The 25,231-nt window shown below is 39.7% G+C and overlaps 1 long non-coding RNA gene and 3 pseudogenes across 1 annotated transcript; 1 reads left to right on the top strand and 3 right to left on the bottom strand.

The window, feature by feature from the left end:
- Nucleotides 1-13,063: 13,063 nt before the first annotated feature.
- Nucleotides 13,064-14,643, bottom strand: LOC130924102 (acyl-CoA desaturase-like; annotated as a pseudogene).
- LOC130924101 (POC1 centriolar protein homolog A-like) lies at nucleotides 14,641-16,286 on the bottom strand (annotated as a pseudogene).
- A 390-nt stretch (nucleotides 16,287-16,676) lies between these two features.
- Nucleotides 16,677-19,915, bottom strand: LOC130924266 (POC1 centriolar protein homolog A-like; annotated as a pseudogene).
- A 2,406-nt stretch (nucleotides 19,916-22,321) lies between these two features.
- Nucleotides 22,322-23,306, top strand: LOC130923625 (uncharacterized). The gene is made up of 3 exons (XR_009064737.1): nucleotides 22,322-22,544; nucleotides 22,660-22,742; nucleotides 23,279-23,306. It is a non-coding gene; the product is annotated as an uncharacterized LOC130923625 (long non-coding RNA).
- Nucleotides 23,307-25,231: the final 1,925 nt, after the last annotated feature.

Here is a 25,231-nt window from a genome sequence, read left to right as displayed (position 1 = left end):
TGTACACATTTATTACTGTATTTTGTTTCACAACCTTTTGAGGCAATCACTGCAAACATGATTTTAACCAGAATTGACAATTCCGCACCTCTCAGCAGGCAGTAGGTATTAGCACACTGACGTAGGACTCACGTTATCAGAAATTAAAATTCACAAAGGAACCGCTATATGTGGAGGTGAGGTGGTGGGTCAATTGAACTCTTGATGACCGAAAAAAAAAAAGTTGAGCACCGTCTTCATTACCGAAAAAAAAAAACAATGTTTAATAACTGCAAAACGATGGCAGTTCAAACAAAAAAATTTACAGCACAAACCAGCACTAACGACGAAGAAAGAAATGGCATCATTGCCGTTCCATTCCGCCGCAGATGAGTGGCTGCACGTGACGTCATCACTATACATTATTATGAACATCTCAAAAACCGTAGCAGTTCAAACAAAACTTTTTACAGCACAAACCAGCACTAACGACGAAGAAAAAAATGGCATCATCGTGGTTCCATTCCACCGCAGATGGGGGGCTGCGCGTGACATCATCACTATACATTATTATGAATATCTCGAAAACTGTAGCAGTTCAAACAAAACTTTTTACAGCACAATCCAGCACTAACGAAGCATAATCGAATGGCATCATCGCCGTTCCATTCCACCGCAGATGGGGGGCTGCGCGTGACGTCATCACTTTACTTTATTGCCAATATCTCGAAAACCGTAGCATTTCAAAAAAAACTTTTTACAGCACAATCCAGCACTAACGAGGCTGAACCAAATGACACCACTGGGGTTCCATTCCGCCGCAGATGGGGGGCTGGGTGAACTCTGGATGACCTAAAGAAAACCAATGTTTAATAACTACAGAACAATGGCAGTTCAAACAGAACTTTTTAGAGCACGAACCAGCACTAACGACGAAGAAAAAAATGGCATCATCGCGGTTCCATTCCGCCGCAGATGGGGGGCTGCGAGTGACGTCATCACTGTACATTATTATGAATATCTTGAAAACCGTATCAGTTCAAACAAAACGTTTTGCAGCACAATCCAGAACTAACAAGGCAGAATCAAATGACACCACTGGGGTTCCATTCCGCCGCAGATGGGGGGCTGGGTGAACTCTGGATGACCTAAGAAACACTGTTTAACCCTTTAAGGTCTGGGCCTATTTTGTCTGATTTTGCATGCCTTTGAAGTTGCCTTTATATTTCAAAGAAATAATTGTTTACGATGGCCTGGTTTGGTCCCTTTTTTTGTGACACCTTGAACTTCATGTCCAAATTGTTGTTTCCTTCACTGATCAATTATAAATCATCATTTTGGGCCCAAAAAGACCAAAAATTCCAAAATCGTTTTGTCAAAATTTTTAATATTGATGTCCAATTGACAACCAAACATGCGTAACGAACCGTTTTGAAACTTTGTAATATTTATTCAACATGTTAGGATGAACATTCAACCAAAAAATTTTAGAATAAATAGTCTTATATTTGACAATTCAACATAAACAACAGGTATAGCCATAGGCGTTTTTTGCCTTTATACATGCTCCAGTCAAAACAGGTTATATACAGCAGACCTAACAGTGAAGAACAGTGAAAAAATATATACCATCTAACACAAAAAGTGTTTAGAGGCCATCTCTTTATGAGTTTAGGTATTGCGGCCCATCGCCTGATGAAAACTATGTACACACAATCAAGCTTCTTGAACACACATTTATATACACAAATTGAGAAGATTGATGTGGGAAAAAAATATATATATAACATTGGGGGAAAAAAAGCATTTTCAAAAATATTTACAATAAACAAGTTAAATTTTTTTCAGTCATGCCACTTCGAAAAGCAGTTTCGTCCTGGAATTAGACACAGCTACATCACACAGCTCACACTTCCATGGGGTGTCGGTCCTCTTTCCACCCTTCCATTTTCATTTCACTTTACTTTCATTGTCACTATAAATGTACATGAAAATAAGTCAGTATTTATGAAAATAATAAAGTATAAAATAAAAATATATACAGCAATAAATAATAATGGAAATCTATATGTATGACAATAGAAAGAATACCATAGCTGAATATGTGCTACATCCCTAATCTTCATATAGAAAGAAGAACACCACAAATTATAAATTCCTGCCTGGGATACCCACAGTGCACGTACGACTTTGATCTGATATGCACATTTTATTATTATATACACAAACACACACTTATATTGCATCAAAATTAACTTTGTCTTGCAATATCAAAAGAAACTTTCAAAAGAAACGTTTTCAGCATGAAAAAAAAAGAGTGAGTTGGTTTACCTCTGCTCGTCGATGGCGTCACCCACGTGTTCAAATCCGTCACTATCTTCACTCGAGGACTCTTCCGAAGAAGACGATGATGACGAATTTGGACCATCCTCTTCCTCAAGTTGATCAGAAGCACAATTGCTTGCGCTAAATTTAGTTTTCCGTTCATTGTCAAAGTCACACAAAGTCGCTGCTCGATCCAGCAGTATCCAACTGGCCGTCGCTCGCCACCTCGCTGCTTCAGAACACTCCTCCCTCTCGTTCGGTTGAACCTCGCACCGCAGTTATATTTATTAAAAAAAAACGCATTTTGTGCTTCCACTGTGACTTCGAAAGGGTTCGTTTGATTTGTGTTTTTTTCATGGAGCTTCCGTTTTGAAAAAGGACTAGAAATGATGGAAATATAGACATAAACAAATGATCCATGCAGCGTTTTAATGTTTTTTTGAGAGGACAATAAAACTATAAAACTTAAATGACAATATCTCACGTTCTAGTTGGTCGATTGACTTCAAATAATAACGAGAGTAAACCTCAACTTCCGCACTTTAAAACGAGACCAACCAACAGCATGTGGGTGACGTAATTAAAATGTGAGGGCGCTTCAAAGACGAAGTGCGCTGAGGACGCGCCGGCGCGTCCTTCGACTCTCAAGGGTTAATAACTGCAAAACAATCATGGCACAACGAAACTTTTTGCAGCACAAACAAGCACAATCATAACACAAACGATTGACATAATTTTTATATACATTTGCGTCTGATGGGGGGGCCAACTTCACGGAGGTGTGGGCGGGTCTATAATGTCCCACTTCGGCTTTACTTCCGCTTTACGATGCGACGTCACAGTCTAAAAATAGCATGCATGCGGTACGCCATTTAGGGAGAAAAAAGAGGGGGTAAATTAATTGCACAAAAATATTTTTCCCCGCATATGTATAAAGGTACAATTTAAAAGTGTTTTGAAGTTGGGAAATATTATCTTTAATTATTTTGTACCCAACTGTATAACCGGTTTTGCGAATAGGACGCACAGAAAGAAGGTCAATTTCATGCATTCACAACAGAAGTTGGACCTCTTTCATGTTCATATGGTTCCTGAGAACACTACCACTGCGGTGGTTAAACACTAACTCACTTAATTGAGGTAAGTGAAAATGTTCAAAGTGTGAAAAAAATCGCGAATGTTATTGTTTAATGTATAAGTATGTTGCAGGTGATTAGGTAACGTTTGTGTAGCTGAAGTTAAGGAGCTAACGTTAGCAACATTAGCTCGACAATATGTTATCAGTATTATTATTATTATCAGCATTTAGCTGTGCAGTTAAGAAGCCTACTCGCGTATGGGTCGCAAAAAAAAAAAAAAAAAAGCTGAAAATAGAAAGGTCGCACATATGAGAACAACTGTGACATAATGAAGGGTATACAAGCTCTTAACCCTAAGGGTTAAAGCTTTCTAGAGGAAGCAACAGTTTTACGTTTTGGCCGTCTGTATGACTGTGATGTTGATGACCTAAAACTTGAACTGTATCAGGCAAAGAAGGTTGTACAAAGAAAAGCACAGTGTGGGACTGAAATGACCGATATTTTGGATTTTACAACGTTCCTTGAACCATACAAAGAGGTGTTTCATCAGCTTTTTTGCTTGTGCCGAATAGCTCTGGCCTTGCTTGTGTGCAGTGCTAGTTGTGAGCGCAGCTTATCAGCACTACCCAGAGGAAAAGAAAATCTGAAAAGAGATCTCCAAAATATCTCATTTATTTCTCCTAGACAACTGTGAGATCTGTGTGACGCCAAACTGAGACTAAGGTTTATTTCTCCTGTGTCTCAGTTTTTTCTCTGGAGCAATAAAATGCACTAAATCTCAATTTAGTCTCCTTTTAAGTTTCAGAAGAGATCTCAACGAGCTCTCATATAATTCTCAGAGTTTCTCAACTTTTCTGTCTATTTGTGATCTCAGGCAGAGAAATCAGAGAGATCTCTCGATGAACTCAGTCTACTCTTATCACAACTTCCGTTCATGCATCTCATACTGAACTCAGACAGAGCAAATGAAGAGCTCTCCACAAGCACTCGTTGGATTCTCAGGCAATGCAAATTTATTTGTATAGCATAATTCAACACAAAGCAATTCAAAGTGCTTTACATCACATGAATAACCACGACCAGAGATAAAATGATTTTAAAAAATCAAAAACATTAGTTCAAAAGAAAGTTATAACAAAGACAATGAAAAGTCAATGATAAAAAAACTGTTGAATATTCTATTAGCAGCCTCCAAGAAATCTATTTCCAGGTAATGGCTTTAAAAAAAATCAACTGTTGAGGAATGGATAGATATTGTACATGAAATTTACATCATGGAGAAGCTGTCATTTTAACTTAAATTAGAGATTGATACATTTTATTTGATATGGTCCAACTGGACAAACGTGAAACCAATTAGAATAGATTTCAACTGATGCTCAACAGAGAAAGTAGCTCCTTACTTTTTCGGGGGTAAGAAAACAATATCAGATGTGCTCCCAAATGTTTTAAGTTGCTGTATGTTGTTTATTTATGTACTTTTTAATTAATTTATTATTTATTTAATTTCTTTTTTGTTGTTGTTTCCGTTAAAAAAGTAATGTATCGAGAAATGGACTATCGTCATTCACTGTTGTAAGTACAATGTACAGTATATTATTGTTGAGAATCTAAATGAAATTAAAAAAGAAAAAAAAGAATTGAAACAGGTAATAAAATTATACTTAAAATGAATAAAAAGCAAATTGCTTGAAAGTTAAAATATATAGAGCGTTATGGATATGCTGTGATAAACAAAAGCGATTTTAGTCCTGATCTAAAAGGAGCTAACAGTTTGAGCACACTTCAGACCTTCAGGTAACTTGTTTCAGAGGTGAGGAGCATAATACTAAATGCTACCTCACCCTGCTTGGTTCTTGTTCTTGGAACATACAACAGATCGGTTCCAGACTACCTTAGAGGTGTCTATGATTCTTTTGGTCCAAGGCCATGAAAGCGTTTTATAGACGAGCAGTATCAATTTCTAGTCTATCCTTTGACTCACTGGAAGCCAGTGTAATGATTTCCAAAACTGGTGTAATGTGGTCTAGTTTCCTTGTACTGTATTTGTAAGGACTCTGGCAGCAGCATTCTGTACTAGCTGCAGCGTCCTGACTGACTGACTGATTAAAAAAAAATTTTTTTTATTAATCAAGACCTGTAAATATACTGCTGCAATAGTCCAATCTTCTGAAAATGAACCGCACAATCAAACTTATCTGTATCCTCTATAGAGGAGCAATATTCATGCTTTACTGGTGTCAGAAATGGAGCTGCAGGGTCAATGAAGTTGGGGATGACGGGATAAAAAGGCATAGATAGTTCATAAATATGATTTTACATATAGAAGTGCACAAAATATGGTATGCAACTTATTCAGAATGAAAAGGGTTATAGTAATTGAATAATTATAAAGTATATTATATATGAAGAGATAGTTATTATATATAAAGAGAAATTGATTAACATATAGTTAGAAAAAAATCAATAATCGTAATGAAAACGATCACGGTGGTACATTTACAAACCGGTAGGTACAAAATGCACAAAGGAAAACTCTTACTGATGTGTAATAATGTTACCCTTCTAAAATTGTTATTATGATGGTATAATATAAGGTCATTAAATTTCATAAAAACGAAATAATATGATATTGAATTAATGATGATGTAAACATTTCAGTTAGCTTAAATTAAAATGAAAACAAGGCTTTAAAAACTCCAAGAACTGAAAATGTATTGTATATTAATGAAGCCAAATAAACTCAATTTATGAATATCTTTTTTAAAGATTTTTATTTATTTATTTATTTTTATTAGCCTTATGTAGTCATGCGTATAAAAAGAACAGTTTTGTAAATTAATTCTTACTTAAAATGCAGCTGAAACCACTCAGCGTTGACCGGCGCTGCAGCGCTGTTTTCTTCATGCACTGTCAAGCTGTATGTGGCGCGAAACACTGTGAACTTTCAACCCTGAAGATAATGCAGACCTAACGTCTACATTGGAAGAAAGCGCCATCAGTCACAAATGCTGCTTCGTCATTGGTTAACTCATAAGGGGGAGGCTGACCTAACGACGTCAAGTCGTACTCATGAAGTTGGTGTCAGGAGGAATGGAGGAAGAAACCGTTTCAGGACAAAAAAGAGGGTAAGTAACATCTTTGTCGAACGGAGTTTGGGTATAATTTATATGGCTTGTGTTTATGCTAGTTCTGATAGTTTTTTTTTGGGGGGGGGGGAACTGGTCGGCAATAAGTGGCAAATAGTGAAGCGAGCTAGCTAGCTTGGGGGGGCCATGAATTTACTGAAGTAAACATATTCATGTAAAAATATTAACTTTGGAATTATTTCTACAAACAGTGGCCCTAGACAGTCTTGGAGTTACATAAATTGTGTACAATTGGAACATCTTCTCATTGCAGTGAGACCCATTTTCTCTAGCTTCATGCAACGAGTTTACATTGGGGTGTCCAAAGGTGGGTAGAGTAGGCAAAAATGTCACTCATGTAAGCGTAGCATTATTTCAAAATATATATATATATATATATTTTTTTTTTAACAATTGTATTTTTTTCCTGAGCGCAACATTATCTGTATGAACTGTTGTTTTAATGATACTGTAAAAAAAAGAAATTCCATTGCATAACCACATTAAGCCAAAGGGGGAAAAAAATCATTGAATTCCAATGAGAAAAAAAAAATCTATAAATGAGGCATTATTCGTCCAAAGAGCATGAGTGCCCTCTGGTGGAGAAAACAGTTCCTAGTTTTAATAGTGAAGAGTTCCTTCATAATTACTCGTTTGAAATTAAAAGGATCATACCTCCGGTTTTCCATGGTCAGTTATCTGCTCAATGCCCCCCTCCCGCTCTCCCTCAATCTCCCGACCCCTGCGCTCGCTGGTTTGTTTTCTCTGAGCTCTATGTTTGACACACGCGTTACAATTGTGCCATGAAGCCAGACAGCTGGCGGAAGTACACCGATCGGCTGAATTGGACGGTAGAAGGATGACTTCTTTGGAAACAGCCAAGGGAGATTATTTTTGGCAAAATAAATGTTGCATGTTGAAAAACATCTGGGAAGCCTATCTGAATTTGTGTCTCTGGATATGGAGATTATTTTGTTGTATAACGGAATATTCTATCCATACAGAGAAGGCATACTTTAAAACTGTAGTTATAAGGCATCTTTGAGTAAATTCTGCGTATCATTTAAGTACCCCGAGGACATGCTGCTCTGCCTATTTTTGGGGAAATCAAATTATGGTCACCCTATTAACATTAAAAACTTGAGACATAGGGAATTGAGAGCTTTTCACGATATATTAGCAATAAAAAGTTTTTTTTAGGAGCAGTGTACAGGACAGTAGAGCCCAACAACTTGTCCAAGAAAAGTGCACTTCTTACAGAAATCTTAACATCATGGATCATCATGGATTTTTACTTTAATGTCTCTTTGTTTTACGATGATTGGTATGGGGGATTTTAAATGATATTTTTCAGTCCTTTGGTGGTCTAATATGGTTAAATGAACACAATCTGTGTATCTAAAGATATTAAGAAGTTGCTGTACCAAATTATGAGATGTTATGACAGTGTAAAACCAAATAAGACATTGAACCACTTTTTAAAATTAAAATGTATTATATTTCAGATTGAATGGCCCAGCAGGAAATAATAAAAAAAAGATGCCCAAAAGAGCGCGATACCCACCGAAGAAGATGAGCTTTTATGACCCAGACCCTGACTCACCCAGAGATGACCAAGGTGGTAATTGAGTTATTATCTTACTACACGGCTTATCTAATTTTTAAAGTGATTGTTATTTTTAACTTGCATTGGACACTATAATAACCATTTTGTTTATTAGTGTCTGATCACTGGGATTATTATCAATATTGGCAGTTTAGGGCACAAATACTGATTTACAGGATTTTTTTTAAAGAAATGTCTAGAAAAGGGAGCGTAACATCACTTGAAACTGTATATTTTGGTGACAGAATTTTGCAACTCCATTCATACAATTATCTCTACATTGGGGGTGGTGGTGATTGATTGATTTAAAGATGTTCTTTTAAAATCAAAATTATCTCGTTGAGGATAAGCGACTCAGAAAATGGGGGGGGGGAATTCCATTATAGGCATCAATTTGCAAAAAGCTTTTTAATTGTTGCGACCTGCAGAACTCTATTACAACTTGATTGCAATTTTAGACTTTATTCTTTAAAATGTTTTGACAATTTTCTGAACTGTTTTAGCTGCCCATTATTTGAAATGAGAAAAAGTAAAAAATACAATGAAATGCATTTGATATATATATTCGATTTGCAAATGAATTTTTCAACCGGCCTCGAAAAATTTTCCGTTCGCATGTGAACGCTGATTTCTCACAACAAAAAAAAAGTCATCATTGGGGCATCAAAAATTCTAGTATGATGAGTGGCATAAAAGTTGTATACAGAATTTTGGGGGGGAAAATTATGGTTCCTTGGAAATTTGCCAAAAACTTTCCATTCATTTTTAATGGGATGCCACGTCCTAATTTCTAATTCATTTGTAATGTAATTTACATCGCATTGATGCCGTTGACGGCCATGTATGTCGAATCTATTGATGCCAATGTACCTGAAATCCACTGACTGCCATGGGCGTTCAAATTTCCCATTCATTTCCATTGTCATCCACATTGCATTGAAACACAAGTACTCAATTGCCGATGAGGGCTATGTACGTCCATGCCATTGACAGCCAAGTATGTAGATTCTATTGACGTCAATGTACTTGGACTTCATTGACGCATATGTAAGTCGAAGCCATTGACGGTCATGGACGTCCAAATTTCCCATTCATTTCCAACCTCGAAATGTCCCCAAACCAATCTGGGCAGGGCTAAGATCTGTATCTCCACACAGCAAAGCCCCATAGTAATTTCTCCAGAAATTAGTTTCTAGTTCAATTTCTAATTTGTGCTTTCTTTTATACTGGCAGCTTACACCATGCGCTGCAGTACGCTGGATAAGATGGACACCAGTCGAAAAAAGCCTTGATCAACAAATGTCGCATGAGGGGTACAACATAAATTCTAGATGTACTTAGACATTTGTTGCAGTGTTCAAAGCCCTAATACTGCTGGGCTTAGAGACTTAATTTTTGTTTGCTGTCTTAAAAACTGTGTTGAACTTTGTTGTTAATATTATGGCTGTTGATGTTATTATAGCTATTTGAAATGTTGTAAATTGTTTACACTTTGTTTTTGGTTGGTGTTAATTAAAAAATGTTTGCCCGCCTGTCTGCCTTGCCTCCATTTGCCTGCGTTTGGGTCCGCACCACTTGCCCGCCCACATTCTTTGACAAAAATTCTCAACAGTACTCAATTTTCAAGTACAATGACTGTGTTGGATTTCACTAAAGCCATTTGTTCTAGAATGATAAAGCATGATGGCTTTGGGTGTATCTTCTGTATCCCTCTGTCATGCAGTGGCGAGAGAGTAGTGTCCACCATTGTTTCTTTGGTCCATCAAGATGTTATGAAGTTGATGATCTGTGTTTAGAATGGTGAATCCAGTCAGGTGGGAGGAGAGGGTCACATGATTTAAGTGTCTCGTGTGTGCGTGCGCGCAGACGCGCGCGCATGAGAGGGAGAGTGAGCGAGAGACCCGTATATTTCTCCATAGTAGCTCCAATAATGCTCATTTTCTTTTTCAAAGGAGAAAAAGGAGCCATTAAAAACACTGAATTGAGATTAGCAAGGTATCTATCTCCCTTAAGTCTCAAGTATGATTCCCTCTAATTTATTGTCTCACCTATTTCTCCTAGTGAATTTTAGGAGAAACATCTGAGAAACATTTTAGACAAAATAGAAACTGCAATGAGGCTAAGATGAGAATCTCAAATTTATCTCCCGAGCTATAGAAGAGCAAGCTTTGAGCAATAAAATTTTCCTCTGGGTAAAGCTAATTAAAAATCATTTGCGGACAACAATGACTGATGACAGGCTTAGTAACCTTGGAGTGCTCAGTATTGAGAGGAGAAGGGCAAGGTTGTTGAACCTAGATGACTTTGTTGGACGCTTTGCTCACAGTCATGCAAACAGGCGTATACAGCTAAAATAAGTCCACATTGGTGTACTAAAAAATGTAGAAATGAAGCATTTGTTGTCTAGGAAATTGGCTGTGATTGTTTACTCTTATATTTTGGATTAATAAGAAGGTTAGGCCTATGTTTCTTTTTGCTGCTGTAGGCCTAGATGGTTGAGCTATTGTGATGCCCCCAAAAGTGTGATCACATTGGTGTGTGGGATTTCTAATTTTGTAGTCCAGAAGGCGTATGGGTCCAATTTATGTGACGTGTACTTTGTTTTCTCGGGTGAGGATGTTTGGAGTGGTCTGTGGGTGGCGCCGTTGGACCGCTGTTCAGAGCAAAGTATCGGGGCTTTAGTCTTAATGACGCATGCGCGCAGCCATGTTCCCATTCCTGATGAACAACGGCAAGCTGGCGTCATCGTGCGCATCTTTAATGCATTTAACCTGTATTTTTCAAGTGAGTAAATGACACCAAACATCTCAGAGTAGTTAATGAGTCTATAATTTACGTTTTGGGCCAAAAATGAATTTGTTTACGTGCGTATTTACTTTATATTGAGCCATTGTCTAATTGGAATGACGAGCTCAAAATGGCGCTCTCTTTTTCTTTGTGTAACGGTCGGTTGAACTGTGGGCATCGCATCTCCTCTGTATACCAGTACAACGTGTTTTGTTAATAATTACACTGTTTTCGTTTATGTATGATATATATTTTCGTTAAAATTTGAAACAAAAATATAAATGTAAATATGTTCATAGCGGTTATTAGTCTCTCATGTTTGATTGACATGTACCGTAAATGCACTTTGATAGTGTTGAAAGAGCCAAAACGGATTTTTGGAAAATAGTAGCAGATGTTAGAGTAACTGATCTTGTTTGTATTAGACTGATTGTATTACAAAGAATTTAAAAGAACCAACAATTGTGTTGGAAAGTATGGACTGTTTAAATTGACAGTAATAATACAGTAACGTTCGAACTGAATAATATAAATGAGACAAAGCAGACAGTATTTATGTTGAATTGTGTAAAGATTCCTGATGAACAACGGCAAGCTGGCGTCATCGTGCGCATCTTTAATGCATTTAACCTGTATTTTTCAGGATTCATATAATTGTGAATGGTGCCATATTCTGGTGCCTGCAACACTATTTTTGCTATTTTATATATTATTGGCTAGTTTAATCTTTTCATTGCTCTGGGCCAATAGTACTTTTTTTCTTTTGTAAAATTTTGCTTTAATGTGTCAAACTCGTGTCAAACAAAAATATGTAATTATTAGGGCTGTCAAAATTATCGCGTTATTATCGCGCTAATTAATTTAAAAAATGAATCACGTTAAAATATTTGACGCAATTAACGCACATGCCCAGCTCAAACAGATTAAAATCACAGCACAGTGCAATGTCCACTTGTTACTTGTGTTTTTGGGAGTTTTGTCGCCCTCTGCTGGGGCTTGGGTGCAACTGATTTTATGGGCTTCAGCACCCATGAGCATTGTATAATTATTGACATCAACAATGGCGGGCTACTAGTTTATTTTTTGATTGAAAATTTTACAAATTTTATTGAAACGAAAACATTAAGAGGGGTTTTAGTATAAAATTTCTATAACTTGTACTAACATTTATCTTTTAAGAACTACAAGTCTTTCTAACCATGGATCGCTTTAACAGAATGTTAATAATGTTAATGCCATCTTGTTGATTTATTGTTATAATAAACAAATACAGTACTTATGTACCGTATGTTGAATGTATATATCCATCTTGTGTCTTATCTTTCCATTCCAACAAGACTGGACCTTTGCGTTGGTGAAGGTGGAACTGCTGCTTGTACTTCCAGGGATCTTGGTGGTTGTAATCCTGTGAGTGTTGGTATGCATAGTTCCCCCTCGACAACGACCAATTTTGGCAGCTGTTCGGGCAGGTTGCGGGGCCTGTTTAGTGGACTGCTGATTCTTTTTTTTGTTTTTGGAAATATTGTGAACTTTTATTTCCAGAATAAAGCAGTTGACAAAACAATTAAAGACTTCCAACCTTTTTGAAATCCTTGTCACTTTTGGAACAACATCATTATTTGGGGGGTGGGTCGGCTTGCACGGTGTGTGGCATCATTTATAACTTGGCACATTCGTTGGAAGAAAGACATTGGGGTCAGGGCACAATTTCAAATTTGAGCATTTAAAAGAAGACATTTTTTCCTCCAGTGTAAATTGCTTCGTCCATTCGCAAATACCAACAATGCTTCTGTAAACCTGGACTTAAGTTTCAGTTTATTTAATCCTGTATTTGTTGGGACAGAATGGGTTTGACGAGCAGGAATGGATGCAAGTCATAAGGCATTTGGTAGTTTCCTGACTCTTTCTAAAAGATGGTCGAGGGGGACAAAATAAACAGTCACTCCAATTCCTGATACAATTTACAAAACAGTTTTTCAAGGTTAAATGGTTCTGATCAGAGCAACGCTTTGTTAACCAGTACCAAAAAGAACGCAATAATAAATAAGATCATTGAAGCATTCTGTAAAACCCGACACTCGAAAGGGGATAGAGGTTTACGCCACGTACAGACAACACATAGTGTATCACCATCCTCATCATGCATGGATGGCCAGATGGTCACATGACCCGGCTGCTACATCGACCGGTGGCGATGTTGTATAAAAACGTCGCGAGAGAGGAAGCGAAGCCATGCACGCCACGAGAATATCCAAAACATCCACAAAGCACACACACAAAAAAATGGCACTAAATAAACTGCTTAATCTTTAAATTTTATGACAAAATGAACTATTTGTCATGAGTTTGCTTCGGTTGTAATCACGAGACCAACCAGTCAGCTCAAATGTTTGGGTTGTTTTAAACGAATAACTTTTTAATGGGATTGTTAACGGCTTAACAAAATACAAACCAAAGTGGCTACATGAGCAACCTTTGAATACAGACAGCAAAGATTTGACTTTTCTCCAAATGAATTCACGTCGAATCCAAAACTTTTACCGTAGAACAAAGCCTGACTAAGTGTTGAAAGGCTGAGAGCTTAGCTAAATCGTGTATTTTGTCCTTTTTCATCAGCTTCACAAATTTTAGTCACAGCTACGAAAACCACAAAAACTAGCAAAAAGGTGGTAAAGGCCCACCGTAAAGCCGATTTAACCTCCGTTTTGTGGATGAAAAGATTAAACGACGTCAACAAAGGACTCGTGGAGAGTTTTTTTTTTTCATTTCAAGCTCGGCGATATCTGGTTGTTCTTTTTCTTTTACGACTGCCCAAAGTAGTAACTGCCATAACCTCTGCGCTGAGCTCGCGTAAGCACAACAATCTTGTGAGATACTCGCTTGCGGTCCTTGGCGAGCCCCAGGAAGCCCATGAAGTCGATGAAGCAGCGTTTGTGGCGTAGTCAAATGAAAATACGTAATGGTTGTTGTGGAATCCTTCGCCTATAATGCTGAATATGACAAACCTGTTCTTGTGTGGTTTGAAGCTCTGGTTTTACAGCCGGTTGCCCCACGTGTGAGCAGCACTGTTGACCAGCCAGGTGGCATTAAGTCCCAGTGTGTAGCGCAGAAGCGCTGGCACAAAGTAGGCCACCCACAGAGACTTGCCCAAAGAAGTACCAAGGCACAAACATGGGAACGAAGAAGCACCAGTGTGTAGCGCAGAAGCGCTGGCACAAAGTAGGCCACACACAGAGACTCGCCCAAGGAGTACCAAAGCACCAACATGGGAACGAAGAAGCACATGATCAGCACCGACAGCTTGTAGTGCTACCTGTGACACATTACCACCTTGTCGGCCAGCAGGTCATGAAGCTCTTGCTTGCGTTTTCAATTACGTTGGGGTGTTTGTGCACCAGCATCCTGTCAATGTGGGTGAAGAAGCGACGCACAGCGTTGTGCGGGTCGGCGTCCGTCTCAGAGTACTTGTGGTGGACTCTGTGATCGTGGGCCCACTCGTAAATATCATTCTGAAATGACATGGAGGTGGCTACAGCGAGAAAAATTCTTAAAGGTAGGGTGGCGTTGTATGACTTGTGACTCCACAAGCGGTTATCAAAACTCAAAGCCTGGACCAGAGCAGCGTAGCGAACGCAGTGGTGCAAACGAGGAGGACGCCGTATATGGCGCTTATATGCAACAGGGTCCTGAGGATAACGTTCCTCCACACGATGATCCTGGGTGGCTTGGGGCCATACATGTGATTGAACGCGTCTTCACTGCAGGAGGCTTCAATCAGAAATCCGTTGCTGGATGCGGGTCTTTGTTGTTGTTGCTTTTATCTCCTCCACCGCTGTCATCGCGTCCGTCTGTCTTTCAGGCTAGATAAATGCAGACGTGGTATTAAAGAGGCCTTTGAGGCTGTGATTTAGCCAGCGTTAGTGTTGTTTTAAACTGACATAAAAGAGCGGACTGCTGATTCTTGAGTGTGTCTTTGCTCTCGTCAAAGTTGCTCTTCCACACCATCACCTGTTCATCAGAACCGCCTGAGGCAATGTAATCTCCTGTTCTCGTAAAGGCCACACAATTGAATGCACCCTGGTGCCCGTGCAGTGTGAACAACAGTTTTTCCTCCACAACATCCAGTATCTTGGTTGTGGAATTGTTGGATGCAGTCAGAAGGAATAAGACAAACTGTTCACGAAAGTACTGTGGACTTGGTAATGTTGCAGCATCTTAAGGGATTGAATATCCCACACCTTGACTGAATTGTCTGTACTAGCCGCAGCGATGCATGTTCCACTTGGATGAAACGTTACTTGGTTTGCATAACCTGCATGTTCCTATTATGAGTGAACAAAGTTCCTGCTGTTCTTTTCCCACAGCTTGATGATTTTGTCATCACTCGAGGAAATGATCAAGCGGCTGTCTGGAGAAAACCTGGCACAGTGGACCCAGTTGATGTGCTGGTTGAGGGAGAACAGGAACCTTTGTCGGGCGAGGGCCCACAATTTGACTGTTTTGTCATCTAACGCTGTGACCAGAGCCTGACCGTTTTCAGAAAAGTTCACACTACGTACAGTGGCTGTGTGAGCCTTGAACACAGTTGACTGAGCCTTCATATTGGGCACCCAAAGGCGTACAGTCTTGTCTGTGGAGGAAAAGGCCACCAGGTGTCCTGAAGTAGAAAACTGAATGCAGGTCATGGAGTTTTCATGCCAATCGAAACGATATGCACGCCTCTGAGGTTTAATGTTCCAGATCAAAGCATTGAATTTATGAATTTGTAAAGAATACCTTAAAGTCCTGAAAAAGTATTGAATTTTCATATCTGGGTCGTAAAATGATATATGTAACTTCTCCGTGTCTCAGTTCTCCACAAAAGTGTCATTTGTCATTTTGATTAAATAACGTAGCCGAAATAAAGAAACAGGGCGGAGAAGCCTATCATTGAAAACGCGACGCTGCCCCAGATCAAAATCGGGATTCCCGCGTGATCCCGTGTCACGACGGGTCCCGACAAAACGTCATGCTCTACACTACAGATTTTATTTTTCTTCACATCTACTCATACATTTCATTTTAGAGAGATGGGGAAATGTAAATTCAACAAAGTGTGGTTGAGTAAACAATCCTTTCGCCTTTGGCTCAAACCAGTGGATAGCAGTGAGTTTGAGGCTTTCTGCATCAAATGCAGAAAAAAAGATTCAGCTGAGCTAGCTAGCTAGAGTCCCATGAGAAATCATCCAAGCACATAACCTCCATGGGAGGAAGAAACTCCCTCCATGGCCTGCGTTTTTCAATCTGCCTGTTGAAGCCAGCCAGCTCCTCATGAGAAGCTAAAGCCAGCCAGCAAGCTGCTAATATAAGCGAAGTGACAACAGCTAACACTAGACAGCTAGCTGCTAGTACTGCAGCCCCCTTGCATCCCAGCCCAGCTACAATTGCAAGTGGATTTGCGAGAGTGGAGCTACGCCCCTCGCTCGGGTCCACTGCAACCATGAAAGCTGAGGTTTTACGGTTGCCCGAGAATTTAAGATGACGCTCGCCACGCTAAATGCTAACAACAATGCTCCTACTTGGCTGTGGTCTGAGTCTGAGCTGTGATGGTGTCGCGTGAGTAGCCTATTCAATACGCTGCATTCTTACAGTATATCTTGCACACATTCCACATTTCCACTTTTGAGAAATAAAATAACACAAATTCACGGATTTTGTTTTTCATTGTCTATATATGTATATATATATATATATATATATATATATATATATATATATATTTTAATGGTCTTAATTAGCTCATTAAAAGTCTTAAATTTGACTTGAGGAAACCTATAAGAAGCCTGGCTCTATGTAATACCTTTTCGGACACAAGAATATACTACAGTTGTGTTCAAGATTATTTAACCCACGCTGTAGTAAGTGCATAGAGAAGTAGCATCACTTAATTAATTTTGCAATCTCAATCAAAATCAGATCAAATTTAGCTTGCTTGCTTGCAACGTCTAGAAACGCTTGAGAATCCATCTGGGTCTGTAAACATTCCTTCAGTCTTTATTCAGTCAGCGACAGCCAATGTTCCAACTTGGACACAGTCTATGTGAGAATATCCAATTCATCTAGAATGTTTTCAAATGTGTTGGTTAGACCGGGGGTCGGAGGTCTCTCCAGGGCCTGGGTTACTTCGTGCAATGGTTTACATGGCTGCCCATTGACATTTGCGTCGGTGGGCGTGGAACTGCTGTTTGTACATCCGGGGATGTTGGTGATTGTAATCCTGTGGGTGTTGGTATGCATAGTTCCCCCGTGACCACGACCTATTTTGGCAGCTGTTTGGGCAGGTTGCGGGGCCTGGTTAGTGGACTGCTGATTCTTGAGTGTGTCACTGCTCTCATCAAAGTTGCTCTTCCACACCATTACCTGTTCATCAGAGCTTCCTGAGGCAAAGTAATCTCCTGTTCTGGAAAGGGCCACACGATTTACTGCACCCTGATGTCCGTGCAGTGTGAACAACAGTTTTTGCTCCATAAGATCCAGTATCTTGGTTGCGGAATCGTTGGATGCAGTCAGGAGGAAATGACCAGACAGATGGAAAGACAAACTGTTCACAAAACCACTGTGGACTTCGTAATGTTGCAGCATCTAAAGGGATCGAATGTCCCACACCTTGACTGAATTGTCTGTACCTCGCCACAGCGATGCATGTTCCACTTGGATGAAACTCCACTTGGTTTGCATAACCTGCATGTTTGTAGAAAGAGTGAATAAAGTCCCTGATGTCACAGCTTGATGGTTTTGTCATCACTAGAAGAAATAATCAAGCGACTGTCTGGAAAAAAACTGGCACAGCGGACCCAGTTGATTTGTTGGCTGAGGGAGAACAGGAACGTTTGTCGGGGGAATGCCCACAATTTGACTGTCAATTTGACAATTATCTGTCTTTGATCAGAGCCTGACAGTCTCCAGAAAAGCTACGCATGGTGGCTGTGTGAGCCTTGAACACAGTTGACTGAGCCTTCATGTTGGGCACCCAAAGGCGTACTGTCTGATCTTTGGAGGAAAAGGCCACCAGGTGTCCCGAGGGAGACAACTGGATGCAGGAGATGGAGTCTTCATGCCAATGGAAACGATATGCACGCCTCTGAGGTTTCATGTTCCAGATCATCACGATGCCGTCTGTGGAGCTCTTTCATATTGCTGAAGTCGACACTTGTTTCGGCATCCTTGTGACCCTTGAAATTAAGTGTCTGATCATGCAGTGCCTGAGTCATCTTAAGTGGTCCGGGGACGACAGGAGAAGTAACGACTTTCGAATTGGTTGTCAGGAGTGACATCAAACCCCCAAAGAAGCTATGGTTGGCTTTAAAGATAGAAAACAGTTGATATCTTTAAGCTATTAGCTGCCGAAAGCTTGACAAGTTTCAGTTTACATGCCACGATTCAGCCATTTTTCACTTTTTGAATGATACAATGTCTAGCTAGGGATACAGGTAATGCCATGATAGCTTGGTCAGAGACTCATATGGTTGATGAACTCTGTTGATGAAGAGGTAAAGAGTTGTTCAAAGGCAGTCAGCCTTTAGTTTCCACAATTTCAGAAGCCGGCGCTGCTGTAGGTGATTCCGTGCTCCTTTAATCAGACTTTATTTTTGCCCTACAAATAAGCACATTAATTCTTCAGCGTCTACTAGATATTATAAGTGACTGATGTTGAATTCATCACAAAAGACACACTTACATTGTCGTGGCAGCAGGACCAGTCTGGATGCTGCTGAGCGTGAGGTCTCCTCTCCTCATCAGCCTTCTCGTAACACTTAGTCTTGTCTTTATCAGGTAGCCACTGCGTTCAAATAGCACATTGAGAATTAAGCACACAAAAATATAAGAGGGATACTTTGTTAACATGCTGGGCTCTATGCAGTACCTTTTCGGACAGAAGAATATAATACAGTTGTGTTCAAAATTATTCAACCTGTGCTGCAGTACGTGCATTGTGAATTAGCATCACTTAATTAATTCATCTTTAAATCTCATTCAAAATCAGATAAAATTAAATCATATGTTACTGTTTTGTATGGCAACTAAGCCATTATAGCCCCTGTTCTGGCTGTCTACAACCTAAGGGTTGTCGTTGTACCTTGCTCCATCAGGTCGACGATTGAGCAACATTTTCAGGATGACAATTTGATGTGGAATTAGATATTTCCATGCCCCTGCAACATAAAATACACATGCCCATCAAGTTTTCACAGCTAAGGTTGAGTTATGGAAGACACACTTTTCTCTTCTTATATGTTGCACATTTCATGTGAATAAAATACATGTTCAATTAAAGAAAAAAAACAAGCAAATATGTTTTTTCCTGCCTTAGGAATACGAGGTAATCAATAATCTCTTCATACCACTTTTCATTCCACTTTTCATTATTTAAATGGATAATTTTATAAGGATGGTTGTCTTTTGACACAATTAAGTGTTGTACATTGGATGAGTGATGAGGGTTATTGTCTCACACGTAATCCTCATCTCACTCTTGATTATTTCTTTGGTGATTGAGTTTTTCATTCTAATATAGTCAAACACTGTTTGACACATTTTACAGGCAGAATCTTTGTGAGGCTTCACTCAGTAGACACTGTGCCAACAATCAATCCACAAAATTCACACATACTAACAGTATTTAGCCATATATAGACTGAGCAGTATAATAAATGCATCATTCTTTGATTACAAATCTTTTTTCAAAGCTGTATTAAAGTTTTTTTTTTTTCTTTTAAATGTTTCCAAATGACACTGAATGAACAGACTCGACAATCACACAGCCATTACAAAGGCACTCATCTGAAACAAGTAACACTAGTATCTTAATTCTGTTTATAGTTTTTGAACCTCACATTTAGTTAAAATCGTTAAAAGAATAATGCTGGATAGTATGAGTTAAAATAGCTTTGATTCAAAATATAGCATTATGAAAAAGAATCACAAACCTGAAAAGCTTCTACAGGTGACACTGTGCAGTAACAGACTGAACTGTGTGTTGTTTGGCATTGAAATCTTTTTACTTTGATGTAGAGAATAAAGATGTGTTTGATGTTCATAATGTTCGGAGCTGAGCCTAACCAAAGCCCTTTTCACACGCATATCCAGGGAAATTCCCGTGTAAAGTGACGCGGGATTTACCCGCGTCAGTGCTTTCACGCACAAAAAGATGTCCAGAGAATGAAGCTGGTTGGAGCTTTCACAGACTTGACCCGTGTTGCCCATTGGCGCTGTCTGTGCGGGGAGGGCTGCTGGCGTGATTATATAACCGGATATTACGTCATTTTTGGTCCGCTTCAGCTGTCACAATGTTGGTCAAATTGCGTTTTGTTCCAGAGGGAGCGTTCCCGATGTCGTAACTGTCTTTTCTAACGAATTCTCAGTTGGCAGAAAAAAACGCAAATTTTCTTAATGTTTATATAGTCTACATATTTTTATGATCATTATAAATGCATTTACACAATGAAATAACGCTGGAAAAGTTTTTTAAACATGATGTTGGTCAAATCGTGTTTTTTTTCCGGAGGGAGCATACCAGACCGCAGCCAATTTAAGCTCATCAAGACTGTATTTAAGCTGGAGGTAAAATCGGGCCTCAAAAATCGAAGCCTGACCCGGCCCGGGCCTGAAGAAAACCCCCGAAATTCTATGTTTTATTTTTGAGGAGTCAGGGCAAGGAGAAAAGGGAAGGGATGCGCCAGTCAGACCTGGACAGAGCACTGCTGGCTGCTTGGGAAAACGGACTGGTTGCATTTTGTTTGATCACGTTTGTGACGATGTCCGCATAAAAAACTTTTATAACGAATTCTCGGTTGGCAGAAAAAAACGAAAGTTTCCATCCATATATTATCTTCCGGTTAGTCCGGGGTCGGGTCACGGGGGCAGCAGCTTTAGCAGGGAAGTCCAGACTTCCCGCTCCCCAGCCACTTCAGCCAGCTCCTCCGGCGGGATTCCCAGGCGTTCCCAGGCCAGCCGAGCGACATAGTCTCTCCAGCGTGTCCTGGGTCGACCCCGGGGCCTCCCGCCGGTGGGACATACCTGGAACACCTCTCCAGGGTGGCGTCCAGGAGGCATCCGAAACAGATGCCCGAGCCACCTCAACTGGCTCTTCTCAACGCGGAGGAGTAGCGGCTCGACACCAAGCCCCTCCCGGATGACTGAGCTTCTCACCCTATCTCTAACGGAGAGCCCGTACACCCTGCGGAGGAAACTCATTTCGGCCACTTGTATCCGGGATCTTGTTCATTAGGTCACGAGCTGTGGGTCGTGACCTAATGGGACCTCATAGGTGAGGGCACCGCTGGACTGGCCATCGGGCATACCGGGCATTTGCCCGGTGGGCCGATGGCGATTTTGGGCCGGTCCTGATTTTTTTTTTTTTTTTTTTTTTTTTTTTCCCTAACGGCATTAATCACATTGGTACTCAAAACTGGTAGATCGGCCCATCAGTCAAGATTGGTTATGGGCTGGACCAATTACAAACGAGGGCCGATGCCCCTCCCTCTTGATCACTCAGACATACAGAGAGAGGAGATAAACAAAAAGGATAACTACAAGAAAAGGAAAGGAGGCGCGGAAAAAATTAGAGATAGAAAGAGACAAGCCCTTCATGCGGATGCCGCTAAATGTGTTAAAATAACACAGATGTTTGCCGGTGGCGGAGCTTCCTCTTCAGTGACAGCAGCAACCGCAGGTTACGATGGCGGGAGTGGCCGTCAGTTGGATGAGAGGAAGGGGAGGCAGGAGCAGAGACCCGCGGCCGCCGGCGGTCCGAGTGGAGGGGAATCTGAACTTCAGGTAAGAAGTTTTGAACTGCAGTCTATCTGGTTCAGATATGAATTAAGCGTGGGTGTAGTTTATTTTCATTGCGCTCGCTAACTCTTAACACCGCCAGTAGTTATAATTAGGCCGTTAAGCAATTTAGCTAGCTGTGCATGCAAACTAACATGATGGGGTTTCTCTAATGCTGGACGGTTTCTATGATGCTATTCTAGTTGTAATTATGTTAGTGCTTAAGTAACTTTATTTTATTAATTTAGTTAGTTAAGTATTATCTCTATTTGTTAGGTAGTTAAAAAACTTTATAAGGTCGAGCGGACGCGCCGGCGCGTCCGAGCACATAACTTTTTTTTATGAAAGACAACACAGGCAAGATCTAGCCTGGTAGTTTCCATTCAAACTTCTGTCAAAAGTGCGAAATCTCAACTATATGACAGTTTATGAGTGGTCTCAATTGGCCAAGTTGAACTTTGTCATTGCACAAAGTACAGTCCAAAGAAAAGGTTTTGCATCTTACTTGAGCACAAACAAGTAACGTGCTCAGAAAATGCTTATATCAGAATTACTTAGAATTAGTGCATCTCAATAGGCTCATATGCATAAGACACTAGGTGGGATGAATATAAGAATTAGATATTGTATATACAAACAGCTGTTTTCTTCCAGCCTTAACCTCTCACTGTCTCTTATAGGGTGCTGTCACTCATTTTTGGAAGGCTGCCGTGGTCACATTTTGATATTCATCTCATCTCTGTTCCTCTCTGTCCTTTTTTCAGGATCCCATCATGTTCTATGTTTGTTCAGGAGGTTCACTTGACCATGCAGACTTTTGGATTCCTCTAAGTAAGTACTGTATAGAATACATGATTCAACTGAGTAAAAATACCAGCACTGTGATCATCACAGCAAGTCCATCAGGTGACATTCTTTTTCACCTCTGTCTCCTTTCACTTTGAAGGTTCCCATGTTTGAGGAAGCATTTGGTGTTGCTGTGCAAAGTGTTGCTGCAGTGGAGGTTCAAGGTTACTGTTTATTGATATGGTAAGTACATTAGTCCGTGAAAATATCACTTAATTACTTCTGCTAAGTTGGTTTGTTTGTGTACGGCATAATTCAAAAGGTTATGGACGGATCTTAATGAAATTTTCAGGAAATGTCCACTCTGGGACAAGGAAGAGATGATTCAATTTAGATTTAGAGGTGATCCGGATCGCTGTCTTGATCCAGGATTTTTTTAAAGGCTTCTTTATCATTGCAGGATAGGGCGATTTTCAGCATATGTGTATGCAACTCCAAGAAAATTGCCCAGATTGCTTGTAAAAAAAAAAAAAATACAGGACATGGCCATGGTAGTTGCTATGAAATGATACATTATGATTTGAATTCTGCCAATATTCTGGGTACTGTGATCCAGTACATGAGAAAAATAGGGGCTTATCACATTTTTTTGACACAGTGAGGTAACAGATGAGGGTACAGACATACAAACAGGTCTGTGCTCTCTGAGTGTTTTTATAGTTACAGTCTGTAATTTACACATTTTAATATTCATCTCAACTCTGTGTCCTATTTTTCAGGATCCCATCATACTTTGTTCATTGTTTGTCCAGGAGTTGCCCTAAGTAAGTACTATATGGAGTATATGATGCAACTATTTTCCCAGATTTTTCTAGAAACCAGTACTGTGATCATACAAGTCCATAAAGTGTTATTCTTTATCACTTATCTTCCTCTGTCTCCTTTCACTTTTTAAAGGTCTCCGTGTTTGAGGGCCTATTCTGTGGATATATATTGATTTGCACTTTTATTGATGCAGTAAATAAATAGTCTGAAAAAAATCACTAAATCTGTCATTTATTCATTTTAATATATTCATCAATGATCATGTCTCACCTCTATTCCGTATTAATCCCTGTCCTAATTTCAGGATCCCATCATACGTTGTACATTGTTCAGGAGGTTAACGAGACCATGCAGCCTTTTGATATCCGCTAAGTACTGTATAGAATATTGGGACTGGAAGGATGGTGTATGTTTAAGTTTATGTTTAAGTATATATACACCAACAAGACAGTGTGAAAGCATTGTCACAAGAAAGTTTGTTTTCATTCATAGGCTTAATTGTCTTTTCATCAATACCTGGTGGGCTGGTCTCGGCTCAAAATGCCCGGGCCGATTTTTTGTCCCAGTCCAGCCCTGGGTGAGGGTAGGAACGTAGATCGACCGGTAAATCGAGAGCTTCGCCTTTTGGCTCAGCTCCTTCTTCACCACAACGGACCGGTGCAGAGTTCGCATCACTGCAGACACTGCACCGATCCGCCTGTCAATCTCCCGCTCCCATGAAAGTTTCCTTAATGTTTAAATAGTCTACATATTTTTATGATCACTATAAATGTATTTACACAACGAACTAACGCTGGAAAAGTTTGTTAAATACAAATAAACAGATGCGGTTTTGCGGACTCGCAGAGGCGAAGATTAAAAAGGGCGTATGGCACGCTCTGCAATGACTATACAGCGCCTTCTCTTTTTTTTAATTCAAATTATTTATTTTATAACAAGTACTCCTTCGTTTAACATCCATACATCGTTTTAGTATACATATATAAATATATATTTATTTTTAAAAGTTAGCGAGAGAGAACCCTGGCCCGGCCATAATAATTGACATTTTAATTTCGTCATGTTTTCAGTTTAATTTAGCTGTTTCCAGTTTGCTATGTTTATAATTGCGATGTTTGTTTGCCGCTTTTAGTCTTACTGCGAAGAGGGAGGAAGTGTCATCGGCCCGCCATGATATTTAAGTCATCAGCCATCTGCTGTGACCCGTTATTTTAATGCCTGCTTTCACGCACACTGCTTCCCGGGAAAGTCCTGACCATGATATTAGGACGCGACCCGTGAAATGGCCGCGTAAACTCTGTGTCAGTCGACACGGGAAATTGTTTTCACACACAACTGCTGCACGGTTAAGTCCTGCTGTTTGGAGTATGTGAAAGGAGCTTAAGTGACCTCTACCCCAGTGATTTGTCAGATATTATTAACATGCATAACCCAAAACACTTCTGTGATTAGCTGCTTTGTTTATTAGATGGTTTAATTATCTTGGATCACTGCCACTATTAGGATGGACTAGACTGAACATCCAAAAGAGGAATGAGTTAGAGGTGATACAGGGATTGGACAAAATTATGGAAACACCTAACATTTTGGCATCATAATTGTTAAAGAATGGCATGATGAAGTTGAGCATCTCATATGGCCGCCACAATCCCCAGACCTCAACATATTAAGCATTTATGGTCAGTGTTAGAGATTCAATAAAGACGGTGATTTTTACCGCCATTATCTCTAAAAGAGATAGAGGGTATTCTAACTAAAGAATGGGTTAAAACTCTTTTGGAAACAATTCACAAGTTGTATGAATCAATACCTCTGAGAATTGAGGCTGTAATTGCCGCAAAAGGCGGACCTACAGCATATTAAATTAGTTTTTGTTCAGTTTTTTAAGGTGTTTCCATTATTTTGTA

This window comes from Corythoichthys intestinalis, chromosome 11 (genome assembly GCF_030265065.1).
Source record: "Corythoichthys intestinalis isolate RoL2023-P3 chromosome 11, ASM3026506v1, whole genome shotgun sequence".
Lineage (NCBI taxonomy): Eukaryota > Metazoa > Chordata > Actinopteri > Syngnathiformes > Syngnathidae > Corythoichthys > Corythoichthys intestinalis.
The sequence above is the reverse complement of the archived record's forward strand: the minus strand, read 5'-3'. Positions and strand labels throughout refer to the sequence as shown.